This window comes from Gymnoscopelus microlampas (assembly GCF_963454915.1).
Source record: "Gymnoscopelus microlampas genome assembly, chromosome: 24".
Taxonomy (NCBI): Eukaryota; Metazoa; Chordata; class Actinopteri; order Myctophiformes; family Myctophidae; genus Gymnoscopelus; species Gymnoscopelus microlampas.
In genome coordinates, this window is record NC_139961.1 from 27504490 (window position 1) to 27519416 (window position 14927).

The following is a 14927-nucleotide window of genomic DNA, read 5'->3' on the forward strand; positions in this document are numbered from 1 at the left end:
ATCTTTAGCATGGCACAGTGGCCCACTGGATAAAGAGCCTGCCTGAGAAACAAAAGGTTAGGAGTTCGATTCTTAACCCTGACATTGTGTGAAAATAAACACATTTGGAATGAATATATATATTCTTTAAGTTTTAAATATAAATCTTTTTCATGGGGGGCCCTGACACTACATCTTTTCACATTGAGGTCCACTGCCAAATACATATTAATTTGGGGGGCCCTTGACAACAAAATGTTTTAGAACCACAGATCTAAGTAGAGCTGTAGCTGAATGGTTAGTGTGACTGCCCGGTGAGCCGCAGGTAATAGGTTCAAGGCTCGGCCACTGCAGTTGGCACAGTCCGTCGATTCCCTTCACACTTCCAAGCTTACAGATATAAGTGTAAATGCTGTTTAATTCTAATTCCAAGCCCTACATCTAACCTCTAAAAGTCCGATCCTAACAGGAATATTTACAGGGGGAAAAGGAAGTCTGGTGACTTCCTTTAGCATATCAGCTGCAGCTCAACAACATAAACAGTGCCCCCTGGAGACAGGTAGGTACTAAATTAAAGAAAAAGGAGGAACCATGCCCACTAGAGGCAGTAAAGTTTGTATTTTCTATGACTTCTTTTATTTTGTATCATTCATGCCAGCCAGCATTACCGTTCAGTGTGAAAAGAATGAAGTTCACTGCTGTCTTAGTTCCTTAGATGCTTTTTTAAATTTAGAACCATGCTTGTTGTACTTGACATCATGAAGCGAACACAGCAAATGTTTTGGACACAGACAGCTGCTTTTCTATGCATGGTAAACTTACATGGCCTTCTGTCCAACATTGTAAACAAAAACAAATGAAGTCATTGCATTATGCTGTGTAGCAACTCATAATGTAATAACGGCTCATAATGTAATAATGGTTCATAATGTCATAATTTAAATGTAATAAAAACTCATAATGTAATAATCAGCTCATAATGTAATAAAAGAATTAGCGCATAACGTAATAACAGATTTTTCTATAATGTAATGTGGGAATCTAGGTGACTGGTGCACCCACTGCACCTGACCTGGTCATATGACCAGGAAGTATAAAAGCCAGCTCCTCCCAGTAGAGAGCCATTTGTCTCTGCTGTAGGCAGCATGGTTCATGCAGGGAGAAGGAGAACACATGGTAGGCCAAAAACTGAACCTTGTAGATCTGCTACTTTGTGCGACCCTTTTGTTTGTTGTAGCTCATGCTAATGTTTAGCTTATTGTTTGAGCACATGTTACTACTGGCTTTTGTTTGTTTGGTTGCCTATTTTCTGTTGAGCACATGGAGGCTTCCCATTCTCTTTAGCACTTTAATTTAGCCAACAGCATTGTGTTTTATTATCTTATTTTAATGCATTTATTTATTATTTCAGTTTTACAAATGAAGTGACCTCCTGGTGGTGTCTGTTCTATCTGCCCTACCTGGAGACACGGGTAAAGCAGTATACATTTTATGCATTGCCTCTTTGTGGATTTTAGTGTATTTTAGTTTGTAACATCACTGTCTTTTATACAGCAGCTCTGGTGTTGAGGTTGCCCCCCTCGCCTTGGCCTTGCATTGTGTGCACCATTACTGCAACACAAAGTAGGTTTTAAGCTGTTTTGTTCTTTTAATGATTTGAATATAATGTTTTATAGTGTGATACTAGGGCTGGCAACTAATGCGTTTTGTTTGTCTCCTTAAAGGGACCACACCGGCCACTGTTTTCCACTGTTAATTTACTCTTTTTGTTTTGTTTGTTTGAGCCATCTAGCCAAGGTACACTGTAGGCATAGGTTTTAACATTTATCCATATTGGCATATTTTAACTGTTTCTCTGTTACAGTTTAATTCATGTAACCCTGTTCAAGGCCGGGTCCGCCCTGCTGCACATGGCTCTCCTCTCAGCTTGGGACTGCACTGGGGACCCCTTTGGTTTTATTGGTGTGTATTCATATAACCTGGCACTGCATGTTTTGTATTTGAGTTTTGTATTTATATTACATAATTTCTTTGAGGCCTGTCCCCTTTTCTTTTCCCCTAGTTATTTTGGTATTCACTGTGTGCACCCGCCCTTCCTTATAATGTGAGAGGTAACTGTTAGATTGCCATTTTAATACTAAATACCTTGCCTTAAATACCTTAATTGTTGTCCTAGTTTGTAATAGACAGTGATGTGTTTTGTAATTTTATGGTAATAAAGTTGTTATATTTTTCCACAAACTGCCTCTAGTAAAATAATTGTTCCTGTTTAAGGGAAGTTGAACAGTATAAGGTTTAGGGGTTCCTCCTGCCTCCTCCACAAGCGGGAGGTGGCAGGCATATCACAGTGGTACTACTCAGTTACTACAGTAATAATGTGTTACATTATAAATCTCACGTGGCCGCTTATAATGTAATAAAAGTTCATAATGTAGTAATGTCTCATATTGTTGAGAAAAGTGAAGTGTTACATCATATTAATCATGGTCACCCCTGTCCGTCCGTGTGTCCGTCCGTCCGTGTGTCTGTTAGCCCGGCCGCTGCAAAACTGTGCAAACACACTCCCTGGATGCCAAACCCGAACATCTGCCCCAAAATTTTCAGATTGTCCTGTTATAGCGCCACCAGGAGGCCGATTTGTGCAAAACACATTTTTGGATATCACTCCTACAGATTTTGTCCAAACCTCATGCAAATCGGTACACAGTATCTATATAGTCATGTGATCAACACGGGTCTCTCTCGATTTTTTATATTCTATCCTGATTGGCTAAGATTGGCTTCCAAAGTTTGCAGGATCGGTTCGTTTTGAACAAAATGCCTCAAATCATGAATACAGTGTCCGATTGAAAGGCCTAAGAAGAAATAGACCCTTTTCACATTGGCCTATTATAGCGCCACCAGGAGGCCACAATAACCTCCCTGACCTGGCGGAGACCTGTGCCCCGAGGAGCACTTTTTCTGGTTACATTATGCAGTGTTATTACATTATGAGTGGCTACGCAAGATTCTTAATGTAACACATTATTACATTATGGGCTCATGATTTTATTACATTATGAGCTGATTATTACATTATGAGCTTTTATTACATTTAGTTTATTACATTATGAGCTTTTATTACATTTAGTTTATTACATTATGAGCCGTTATTACATTATGAATTGCTGTAGCAACTCATAATGTAATGACTGCTCATAATGTAATACATTTACAGTAATGAACCGGGCTAACGGTGCCAGAGATTAGCTGTTCACAGACAGACACACAGACGGACGGACGGACAGGGGTAAAACATACTCTCTCGCCATGCCTTTCGGCCTGGCGGAGACAATAACGGCTCAAATTGTTGTTTCCTGGCAAGTATGATGGTCAGTATCATGGTCGGTATAATGTCAATATCATGTACGTATCATGGTCTGTAGAATGTCAGTTTCATGGTCAGTATCATGGTCAGTTTAATGTCAGTATCATGGTCGGTATCATGGCCGGTATCATGGCCAGTATCATGGTTAATTATGGTCAGTATCATATCAATATCATGGTCAGTATCATGGTGACCATGAAACTGACCATGATACTGACCATGGTACTGACCATGATACTGGTACTGACCATGGTACTGATACTGACCATGATACTGACCATGGTATGGACCATGATACTGATACTGACCATGGTACTGATACTGACCATGGTACTGACAGAATCAGAATCAGGTTTATTGTCACATCACAGGTTTAAAAGGTAAACAAGTGGGTGAAATTCGTTTTTGTACAACACTCCCATCGCAACGTTAAATTCCGTAGAAAGAAGAGTGGGGAGAGAGAAAAAGAAGAGGGGTAGGGGGTTAAGTGGGAAGGAGATCAACAGAGAACAATAGAAGGCCAAAAACAAGTTATCTACATATTTACAAAGTACCTGAGATAAGAGACAAACTAAGGTGCCTGAGCATAGCAGCAATGTATGTATACTGTGCATGATATACTTATAGACGCTAAGGTGCTTAGAGAGAAAAAGAGCGCAATAATGAAAAATCAAAAAAAGTTTGTGCATTATACATGGGGATTAAGGTGCAGGGTCAGTGCGTGTTCACCTAAGGGTGGACTGACCCTGGTATAATCCGCAAGTAGCTCCATGAAGGAGAGCAACAAAAAGTAATCTTTAGCATTTTGACTAAAGCTTTTGCCACAAAGAGTACATTTAAAACCCTTTCTCCTGTGTGTATCAACATGTGTTTTTTAAGATTAGCATTTTGACTAAAGCTTTTGTCACAAACTGTACACCTGAAGGTTTTTTTTTCCGCTGGTATGATTCCTCATAAGTCCAAGTCATTTTTCCTGGTATAATAATCCACAGGTGTGTGACCATAATTAACCATGATACTGGCCATGATACTGGTCATGATACCGACCATGATACTGACCATGGTACTGACCATGGTACTGATACTGACTATTTACAGTAATAAACCGGGGTAACGGTGCCAGAGATTAGCTGTTCACAGACAGACACACGGACGGACGGACGGACGGACGGACAGGGGTAAAACATACTCTCTCGCCATGCCTTTCAACCTGGCGGAGACAATAACGGCTCAAATTGTTTTTTCCTGGCAAGTATGATGGTCAGTATCATGGTCGGTATAATGTCAATATCATGTACTTATCATGGTCTGTAGAATGTCAGTTTCATGGTCAGTATCATGGTCAGTTTAATGTCAGAATCATGGTCAGTATCATGGTCGGTATCATGGCCAGTATCATGGTTAATTATGGTCAGTATCATATCAATATCATGGTCAGTATCATGGTGACCATGAAACTGACCATGATACTGACCATGGTACTGACCATGATACTGACCATGGTATGGACCATGATACTGATACTGACCATGGTGCTGATACTGACCATGGTACTGACCATAATTAACCATGATACTGGCCATGATACTGGTCATGATACCGACCATGATACTGACCAGACCATGATACTGACCATGGTACTGATACTGACCATGGTACTGACCATGATACTGACCTTGATACTGACCATGATACTGATCATGGTACTGTGGTAAATATTGATACACATTTATGGACTTATAGAGCCAATCTGAACACACACACACACAGAGACATGAGGCTGATATTGAGTGGTCTACAGCACATTCCAGAGAACACTAGATGTCCAGTTCAAAGGATGCTTCCCAGAGGGCATCTGACCTTAGCTGACCTCTAGGATCTTGGGGTGTTGCTCTTCTGCACAATGGACACACACACACACACACACACACACATACACAAACAAGAGGATGTAACACACATACCTACGTGCACACTGAAGTACATCCATACATGCACACACACACATAGGATACACACTGTTTAGACATCTGGTTCAGAGCACACACACCACATGCACAAACCTATAGGAACAGCATGCATGTGCATAGACACTGGGTATAAATATCCACTCTGAGCTGAGTTCTCTCTCTTTTCCTGCTGAAAGCTGCCATGACCTGTCCTGTGTAACCATGTAAGTAATTATCTTCTCTCCTTAATAAAATCAACTGAGGAGAAGAAATGCCTTGACTCCTTAATTCTCCTTAAACAAGGGCAAATAGCCCCACAGATTAATGCATTTGACCACAGTACTGACCTTGGTACTGACCATGAGACCATTATACTGACCATGATACTGATACTGACCATTTGTGGTATTGCTCTATGACCATACTAGCGGCCAGGCATCAGTGAATCAGGCACGGAAGCAGCTATTCACCTAGAAGAGCAGAACAATTGATGGACTCCCCCCAACACGAGCTGCACTGATTCAACATACTAAGAGGGCAGCCTACCAAGCTGGCCACTGCTGGGGACAGGCGATGGTTGCAGCCCCTGAACTCCCATCCCCAGGTGAATGGGGGTGGAAGAGGAAGGAGACAGGTGAAGGCAAATAATTTAATCCACTTCTTTACACTTGTAAACCTGTGATCTGACAATAAATCTGATTCTAATTTTGACAGGAGGATGGGAAGTGCACTGGACCACACAGAAGCGAGCCTGGCCTGTCGGGAACTCTTCCGCTGTGGTTGCAAAAAGGGATGCAGTGGACAATGCAGATGTGTTAAGGCAGCACTTCAGTGTACTACCCTTTGCTACTGTGGTGGACTGTGCAACTAACATTGTGTAGATTATCTGGCTTTATTGAATAGACCCCTTAACAGACGACGTCACACTGCTAAGAACCATTATGTGCGGAACCAGTATGTGCGCAATGAAACCCATTCTATCAGGTCTCGCTAGGACGCACCTCACTAGCCAACACACAAGAGGGGGTTGGGGTGTGCTGAAACCAGCGCACCCCAAAACAACAGGTTGAGAATTGATTGCGTGAAACATTCACCTGTGCGTCCAGTCTCAATGTTGGTAAACAAATAATTGGTCTATATGCCATTAGGCTATGACTCATGAGTACTCTGTCTTTGTTGTGTCTTATAGTCCATTTAAAATAATTATGCAATACTACTACTAATAAAAGAGTGAAAACAGTGAAGTACTGCATTCTTGACTCTCACGTGTCAGTTTGAAAACATGTAGGCTACTGTACTACATCATTACATATTTTGAGGGGTTTACAATTATCTAATTAACTGAATGCCAGATATATGTAGTTAGGTAGTAGCATGTTGTAAATAGTACCACTGTATTCCTCATCCTTGAAAATGTAGGATTAGTCACCAGAATCAAGATCCTAGGTGGTCTAGCACCTGAGTTATTGGTAAAATGACAGCAGGTGGCGGCCATTTTGGAAAATGGCTGCCATAGTTACCACAGGACAAAACTGCGATGGCCCTATAGCCAAAAATGTTCCTTATGGCATGCCCTAACGGTGTGCCAAATGTCATGCTTTTATCGTAAAGTGTACGATTTTTGCTCGAAACGGCCGGACTAATATTGTGTTTATGGACGGTTAGCTTGGTTTGTTATCGGTTCATGAAATACAGATTGAAAAGTATTATAAAAAAATGACAAACATCACTGAGTGTTAATTAGGTGTGTAAGCCTATTAGTGATCTGTTTAATGTTTTGTTTCAAATACACTTTCTTTTCTCTTTTTATCCCACGATTTTTGTATCCCATTTTTTTCACCCAGTGCCAATTGACTAAGCTGTAATCCTGGGCACTACTCTCCCTCTGCCAGCCTGGGGGAGAGCCCCGAACTGAGCTCACTGACCATGATTCTGAGCTCAAGTAGAACTGCTATTAAAAAAATATATGTATTGAATATGCATATTCTTTTAAAGCCAACATTTGTAACTCAAATCTTTGCTTCTAGGCGGGGGTCCCTGGAACAACATGGTCTCCCCTACGTCCGTGTTCAAATACATATCACTTTGGGGGTCCTTGACATGAAAAAGTTTGAGAACCACTGATATAGCATCATTTTTTAAAACAATTTGTAGACTCCCTCAGAAGCAAAGATTTGAGTTACAAATGTTCACTTAAAAATATATAAATATATATTCAACAATTTGCACATATTTTCACGACAAAGATAGCATATCTACAAGCGCATAGCCAGCCAAGGATATGAAGACTGACAGATGAATTCCCCCAATCACATGACACCCCTCTACTACTTGCCCCGCCCGTTCTCTGTCTCTGCCACATTCTCTGCTGTGAATCCCTATTCCCACAGAACCAACCTGGCAACCTGCACTGCAGCTGCACTGCAGGAGAGATCACTGAGAGCGACAGAGTCACAGAGCCCAAACAAATTAATACTAATCTAAATACATATGGAATCCACACAAGACAGCACACACACCTTGCCCATCATCTCAGTCTTGCCAGAGGGCTAAGCGTTCCTTTCTGATAACATTGGTGAGTTGCTACAAACTTTTGTTAGCTACTTTAGCAGCTAAGCAGGTGTTTTGTAGTGATACAAGGACAGGACCATTGCTAAAAATGCATTGCTTGATTTGTTTACCTCTTGTTCAGCATAAGGTATATTGAAGGACTTTGAATGAAAGAAATGTATTTCTGCAACAAAGGAATGTGGTACTATGGATAATAAGAACAAACTAAACCAGAGTTGAGTTTGCTACTCTTTCTGTAAAGTGTGTTGAAAATGAAAGGTTTGAATTGTACATAGCAAAGGAAGGTATTTGATATGACTGTATTTCATACATTATGGTTAAAAAACACGTCATTATTTCATGTCATTATAAGCCCTTGAAAAAGGTTAAAAACAGTGTTTCATGAGTTAAAAACAACTGCTAAAAAATCATCACTTATTAGAATAAGTGATGATGTCGAAGTCATCTGCCTTAATTCATTGTAAAGTAATTACAGTAATGCTGACTGATCGTCAAAGCCATGTTAAAAAGCACTTTCAGTACAGTTTGAATGTTCTATTATTTACATTTGGAGCTTAAGTGAGCTAGTGTTATGATAGCCACCTGTTGTTCTTGCACAACGTATGGGAAACTAACAGAGTATTTTATTTGTTTTTGTACTGTCTTGCCAGTTCTTACGTTGATCTTTGGATCGTAATCAATTCATGATCAGTTCAAGTCTTATATCTTTCGGTGGGGACCGCTACACACAACTTGATGAAATTGTCTGAAAATTCCAATGCACTGCATGATTCTTTGATGCCTCTTATTCCACATGATGAACAAGAAAGGCAAAATGATTGGTTCTCAAAGGTCAATAAATATAAAGATGGATTCATTAAAGATGTTGATGCCTGGTTCTCAGTAGCCAGAGGACCCCCAAGCCAACCTCAGCTAGAGGCTCATGACAGGCCTACTGAAAGGCCCCAGCAGCAGAAGTAAAAGTAAAGCAAGTAAAAGTCTGGAATTCAAAATGTACTCGAGTTAAAAGTACAGAAGTATTGGCATCAAAATGTACTTAAAGTACCAAAAGTAAAAGTACCCATTTTGCAGAAATGTCCCATTTCAAGTTTTCAAAATGTATAAAAATCTTTTGAAAATAGCAGATCTACAAGCTCACAATGTGTCGCATCGCGATGCATTATGAGCTTGTAGATCGGCTATAACTATTTTCAAAAGATTTGTATGCATTTGAAAACTTGAAAAGGGACATTCTGCATGAGTACTTTTACTTTTGGTACTTTAAGTACATATACTTTGGTACTTTATGCCATTACTTTTTTACTTTTACTCAAGTCAATTTAGAATTCTGGTTTTACTTACGTATTTCTATATTGCAGTATTGATTGTTTTACTTAAGTAAAACATTTGAGTACTTTTTCCACTACTGGTCTATCAGGGGCGTCAATTGGGTATAGCAAGGTATGGCATTATTTTCAATCATACATGCAAGCATTAAAAGGATATGCTGCTTGCTATTTTCCAAATGGAATAGTTACAAGACATGTGCTTCATAAAATAAAATCATGAATGTGATCTATGTCTACAGCATTGATTATTATGTTATTAAATTACTGTAAAATAACTACAAATTCAAATTAGAACAAAATGATGGCTTTCACAAGGTATTATATTCTCCACAACACTTGTATTCCCTATGGTATATACCCAAATGGTATATTCCCCGGTTCAGTAGGTCAGCACAGGTGCAATGCATTATTGTTAAGATTTTTTTCTAGTCAGTGGCGGACAGTTGTACCACTGTTTGACTAATCATGCCTGTTTCATTAAGTTCATCTTAAGGTATAACAGCACTAGTCTTTCTTTCCAAAATTTGGGGTTCCTCCCTGGGGGAGACTAGGGTTGGATCTGGACGTCGTGGCTGCACGTCATTGAGCTGGACGTCTAACGATGACACACGAAAGAAGAGGACGCCTGAGTATCACTTCTGTTTGTAATCTATGTAATATCTGTTTGTTTATCTTTGTAATATATGTTTCATTTTGTTGATTTGCAGTGACCTTTGGAGTTGCATCATGGCGAGGTAACTACACAATCCAAACCGCACACACACACACAGGCACACCGGAAAAAGTGGAGTGGATTCCTGGAGCTACCCCCCCCCCCCCCTCCTCTCACACAAACACGGTATACAGCTGGTTGCCTCATTCATTCGTTCGCCCCCACGGTAAAGGTCGTGGGGCATTTTTATTTTGTCTTTATTTCATTTTGGTTAACCAAGGTTTCAATACATTTGTGAATAACCTGTTTTGAAGGAACAGTGGGTTGTGAATAGTGACTCTCTGTGAACTGACACTAAACTGCGTGGTATTGGACAAACTGTGGACTGGATTGGGGATTATTTTACAATACAAAGTCAAACTGAGGTTTTTTGTGTCTGTGTATTTCATTCATTCTGTTGTTTATTGAGTTGAAGGTATTCTTTTGTGGGTAATCAATCCCTGGTTTCAGGTTTTAAGGTTCATTTGGTTCTACTAATTGTGCATTTAAATCCTGTGTAAGGTTGGCTTTTAAAAAAGTGTTTTTTTTTGTCCAGACTGGACTAAATTCGTGTTAGGCTTTGGCCTAACTGGCACCCCAAACAGTAATATCAAAGCTAAACCGTTACATAAAAAGTGGCACCCCAGATGTTTAAAAGGACCTCAATCTCAAGCAAAAACAACTGAGTTCACAGGTGCAAAACCGGATCATTTTCAACAAACAAAGGAACAAACAAGCAAAACTGTGCAAACAAGTTCAGTGGGAAATAACAATTTTATTTATTCAAACGCAATCAAAAAGGGAACATTTGCAATTTCAAAATGGAAAAGTTTGATGGAAACTTGTGGGTCTTTGATGAAATAGAAACTCAGCACCCGTGTTGGTGTCAAACCCACCACCCTCAAACAAATCATCACCACCACCACCACCCTCAAACAATGTCAACTCAAGCTAACCAGCCTCAAATACATGAACCGGATGGAAATTCACCTGCAGTAAGTGAAATAAATCAGATCAATGAACCGGATGGAAATTCACCTGCAATAAGTGAAATAAATCAGATCAATAAACCGGATGGACATTCAACTGCAATGAGTGAGCATGAACTGGAAATTGAAACGCCATACTGAAGTTCTGAGGGTTGTAAATACTGCTCTGCCCCTATTGTACACAATTTGGAACACACTCAATCATCAGTAGCAACATGCTTGAAAAATCTGGAGACCATGAATACAGAAATATTAACACTACTTCAGTGGCTGGAACTGCTGTTCAAACCACACTACAAACCAGTTCTCCTGTCATACCACCTACTGCACCATCTGGTAAGGCGCATCAACATCTGCAGTCCACGCTACGCACTGGTGGAGGTACACGTCGGGAGAACGTACAAGGTGACCTGCGAGGAGGATTTATGGGCAAATCTCCCATTAAACTCCAATTAACCACCTTTGGACAGCGTGAGGACACCTCAGATCTATTGCGTTATTTGGAAAAGTGCCGTGACTTTCTCGCCATGCAGCCCCTGTTGGATGAGGAACTCATTGTGACACTCAGGAATGTGTTGCATGGCACTGCCAGAGACTAGTGGGATGTAGTAGGCCAGGAGACCAACACCTGGGCGTGTTGGTCTATGAGGACGAATTGGCTGAGAGTTCGAACCCGAGTACAGGGTGAAGACGAAAGCCTTAGACATTTTGCCTATATGTACAGGTCTCTGTGCCAACGTTGGCAGCCTCAGCACAAGCAAGCTGCGAAGCAGCGGAGTGAACACGGTGGATTGCGTTGGTTCGACTTGGACAACAGCTGGCAAAAGACAGGGAAAATCGGCGTGTTTATGACCAGAGAGTACAGACAACAACACCAAAAACAAGACAGAATAATGCTGTAAAAGTCACAGTCACTGTGAATACAACCACTTCTTCCAAAGCTCCAGCACCGTTCTGTTGGCGTTGCAAGGGCACACATGCTCCTGCTACACGTCCCCTTGCGGATGATGGAAAGAAAAGTAAGGGATATCAGTCTTTTTCAGGACAAGGTCCCCAGGCTGGTGCCAACACGGTAACTTCTGTGCAATTATTTTCCCTGAAGCTTTCCGCATCTCACCCACTTAAACAAACCTCAAAGCAGCCATCACTCCAATTGATGGTGCCCGTAGCGATAGGACATTGGAAAGGGAGAGCGATTGTGGACACTGGCTCCTCCTTCACACTGCTTAATCGGGGCCTATGGACAGCAATAGGCATGTAACGATTTATCGTATATCGATTTAAATCGATTCAAAGTGGTGACAATTTAAATCGATGCAATAAAATATGACATCGCGATGCAACCAGCAGAGGGCGTAATCGAGTCGGACTCCCTACCTTGTTCTCCGCCTACTATTTTGTCCCCTCAGGGCCACCATAGCTGCCTGCGTTCGTCTCTTCTTCACTCACTGAACAGCAGGCTATGAACGGCAGAGTAAACAACTAGGCGATCGCACTGCATAAAGAGGGAAATGTGCGTTGCATGTAAACATGTTTATTTGATTGATGAATTGCCCAAACTATACCGTTTACCCCCTCCCCCGTCTGACGACGTTGTTGGCTGTCTGATTTAAACGCTGTAGGAAACATACAAATGATAAGGCTTAATGAAAACGGCTAATTCTGGAGCTCCTCGGTGCGGCTGCAGAGTACAATGAATAATAATCTAATTTGATAATTTAACAATTGTATCAGACCACAACGCCAAACTCCTTTCAATACTGTCTTTCAGATATAGGCCTATAGCGAATTTCATTGATATTAATAATCAATTAATTCTTATCTAATCTCATTTGGAGCAGTTTAAAACAGTTTCCCTTATTACTGTACATAAATGTGTTGTTTTATACAGAATGCTGAGAATGTAGCATAGATAAAAAATAACTTGTAAATCCCAAGGCTAAGCCTTGTTTGTTTATTTGAAGGTTTTCTTTATAATTTATTTCATCTGGGATATTATGTTTTAAAATTCATTTATTTCATAAGACTTATATATTTAAAGTTATTATTTTACAAATAAAAAAGTATATGTCTTAATGTGACAGTTAATGCATGTACCTCGTGAATAAAAAGGCTTTATTTAATTTCATGTATTAAAAAGAGGATAAGAGAAAATATAGTTTTTTAAAAATACATGATTTTTGTAAAATAAATAATCAAGTTTTTCAGTAATTTGTCTGGAAAACAAATGTGCTAAAAAAATCGTAAAAAAATCGTGAAGAATCGTATCGTGAACCTCGAATCGTGATTCGTATCGTGAGTTGAGTGAATCGTTACATGCCTAGACAGCAATGAAGGAAAGGGGAAAAGGTGACATGACTCCTTGGACTAAGGGTCCCATATACTTGGCCGATGGAGAGCAGAAAACACCAGTGGGTCAGAGTGAAGTGAAGTACAACTTACATGGCAACTTACAATGGACTCAAGCCACTGCTGTAGGTGTTAGCTTTCGCTAGCAGAAGCCTAAACAAAGCGGAGAGAAATTACTCAACCAGCGAACTGGAGTGCCTAGCTGTTGTGTGGTCCGGAAATAATAAAATCTTCCGACTTTATTATTTTTTTCTAGATAAACTTTATTTTGACGCGCTATTCCTCCCACAGTTTGGGCCTGACAGACTGCAGTATGCTTATGCAGACTGCCTATCACATAATCACCTCTGTGTCCTGTACAGGCCACCATCGGAGGCCGGTCTCTTTGATGTGGGACCTGAGACGAGGGCGTGGCTGCACGTCATTGAGCTGGACATCTGATGATGACACACGAAAGAAGGAAAACGCCTGAGTATCACTTCAGTTTTTAATATATTGTAATATATGTATTATCTGTTTGTTTATGTTTTTAATATATGTTTCATTTTGTCTCTCTGTTGATTTTCAGTGACCTTTCGAGTTACATCATGGCAAGGTAACGACACAATCCAAACCCCTACCAAAGTGTGTATGTGTGCGCGATTTAGTGTTGACTATAGTAGACTATAGATCTTCCGGGTTTCTTCTTCTTTCTTTCAAGATAAAGTTTATTTTGCCGCGCTACTACTCCCACAGTTTGGGCCTGACAGACTGCACAGTATGCTTATGCAGACTGCCTATCACATCATCACCTCTGTGTCCTGTACAGGCCACCATCGGAGGCCGGTCTCTTTGATGTGGGACCTGAGACGAGGGCGTGGCTGCACGTCATTGAGCTGGACATCTGATGATGACACACGAAAGAAGGAAAACGCCTGAGTATCACTTCGGTTTTTAATATGTTGTAATATATGTATTATCTGTTTGTTTATGTTTTTAATATATGTTTCATTTTGTCTCTCTGTTGATTTTCAGTGACCTTTCGAGTTACATCATGGCAAGGTAACGACACAATCCAAACCCCTACCAAAGTGTGTATGTGTGCGCGATTTAGTGTTGACTATAGTAGACTATAGATCTTCCGGGTTTCTTCTTCTTTCTTTCAAGATAAAGTTTATTTTGCCGCGCTACTACTCCCACAGTTTGGGCCTGACAGACTGCACAGTATGCTTATGCAGACTGCCTATCACATAATCACCTCTGTGTCCTGTACAGGCCACCATCGGAGGCCGGTCTCTTTGATGTGGGACCTGAGACAAGGGCGTGGCTGCACGTCATTGAGCTGGACATCTGATGATGACACACGAAAGAAGGAAAACGCCTGAGTATCACTTCAGTTTTTAATATATTGTAATATATGTATTATCTGTTTGTTTATGTTTTTAATATATGTTTCATTTTGTCTCTCTGTTGATTTTCAGTGACCTTTCGAGTTGCATCATGGCAAGGTAACGACACAATCCAAACCCCTACCAAAGTGTGTATGTGTGCGCGATTTAGTGTTGACTATTAATAGTAGACTATAGATCTTCCGGGTTTCTTCTTCTTTCTTTCAAGATAAAGTTTATTTTGCCGCTCTACTACTCCCACAGTTTGGGCCTGACAGACTGCACAGTATGCTTATGCAGACTGCCTATCACATAATCACCTCTGTGTCCTGTACAG